This window comes from Chrysochloris asiatica, unplaced genomic scaffold (assembly GCF_000296735.1).
Source record: "Chrysochloris asiatica unplaced genomic scaffold, ChrAsi1.0 scaffold07610, whole genome shotgun sequence".
NCBI classification, from domain to species: domain Eukaryota; kingdom Metazoa; phylum Chordata; class Mammalia; order Afrosoricida; family Chrysochloridae; genus Chrysochloris; species Chrysochloris asiatica.
In genome coordinates this window covers 2,556-4,348 of record NW_006416128.1, presented here as the reverse complement: position 1 = coordinate 4,348, position 1,793 = coordinate 2,556, and positions in this window count along the sequence as shown.

The following is a 1,793-nucleotide window of genomic DNA, read 5'->3' as shown; positions in this document are numbered from 1 at the left end:
GTACAGGGTCGCTGTGAGTTAGAGCTGACTCCACGGCATATTACAACAACAATCTCTTAAATCTAAGGAGCTCTGGTAGCATAGTGGTTACGAATCGGTCTGCCAACCTCAAATTCAGCAGTTTGAAACTACCAGCAGCTCCACAGGAGAAAGATGAGGCATTCTGCTCCCGTAAAGATTTATGGCCTTGTAAACCCTGTGCAGGGAGGGTCACTATGAGTCGGAACAACTCCAAGGTACTTAACAACAACAATCAGTTATAGGCTGCAGATGGGCTTACAATGCTTTCTATAGTGATGTTTCTGGCTATTACTTTCTCTCCTCAAGTGTCTATTTTACAATAGTAAGCAAGGGAAACCAAGATTCATAAGATAGTCAAGCATCTTAACATTATTTCCCCTCTTTTACCCATTCAAACTATGCCTCAATCCCTGTATCACAGAGCCCTGTTGTTCCAAAGTTGATGTTGGTTGTTTTTTGTGATTTTTTAGGTTTTGGTCATGAAACTGTTTTGAAAAGCTTTTAAGAAATAATCACTCTAAACCTGAATATTTTACAGTATTTCTTCCCAAATGTACCTCTTCTCCTTTCGTATGGATGACAAGAGGGACAGACAACACAGAGTTTAATGAAAGAGCTGTTTGCCCAGTAGAATCTCTTGTGGACAAACCAGGGAGAATCAGGAGTGAGTTTAGCCTGTCGCAGCAGCAAGAGCCTGTCCAGGTCAAAACTGCCTTTGGAAGTCAACTCTCACCCCTGGCACATCAGGCTAGTTCAAGGATCTTTTCGAACAGATCTAGAGAAATCTTTTTCTGTAAAAGGTCAAACAGTAAATATACGAAGGACTAGGTGGTTATATGTCAGGCTGGTAACCACACTGTCAGCAGTTCAAAACAACCAGCTGTTCCGCGGGAGAAAGATGAGGCTTTCTGCTACCACAAAGATTTACAGCCTTGGAAACCCTATATAGAGTTATTATGAGTTAGAACTGACTCCATAGCACACCACCACCACCAAGACATATGGAGTCCTGGTGTGACACTGTGGGTTAATGTACTGGACTGTAAGGTCAGTTTGAACCGCAATGTTAGTGGTTCAAGTTCACCAGCTGCTCCTCGGAAACCCTATGCAGGGTTGCTATGAATTGGAACCAACTCCACAGCACATAAGCACCCAACCAACCAAGGTAGCAAATAAAAACCATACAGTCTCTGTTGCAACTAGTCAACACTGCCATTATATCATGAAAGAAGCTCTAACATAAACAAGATTTTACTTATAAGGAAGTAGCTTTAGCCTGAGGGTCCCGTAGTTCGCATCCCAGGGCTAGGGGATCAGGGATTTAGAGTTCTGATGTGGGAATTTAGAGGTTACTCTAGATATGTCCTAGAAATATATCCCCCCCCCCACTAATAATCTGGGGGTGCCTCCACAGAGACCTGACCCATGACTGGCTGCCCACGGGGAGAGCACAGTCCATGCCCAGCTCACTTCCTACACTCTCTGTCCCCAGTGATGCTGGAGTCAAGGAGTAAGGACCTTAAGGAGAAAGCACCAAGAGGCTGCAAGCCTGACTCCTGGGCTGACTCCACAAAGCAAAAGTAGCTGGACTGAGTTCAGCAGCAGAAAACATTGTCACATTACCTTTTTTAATCAGAACTCTAATGCTCACTTTAAAGACTTTGGCAGTTTTATGGATACGTGTTAGGATTTTATTAATACTCAAAAACTAAGTTTCAACCAAAAAAAGGATAGATTTTGATTCAAAAACTTCCTTGAATCAAACAAAAAAA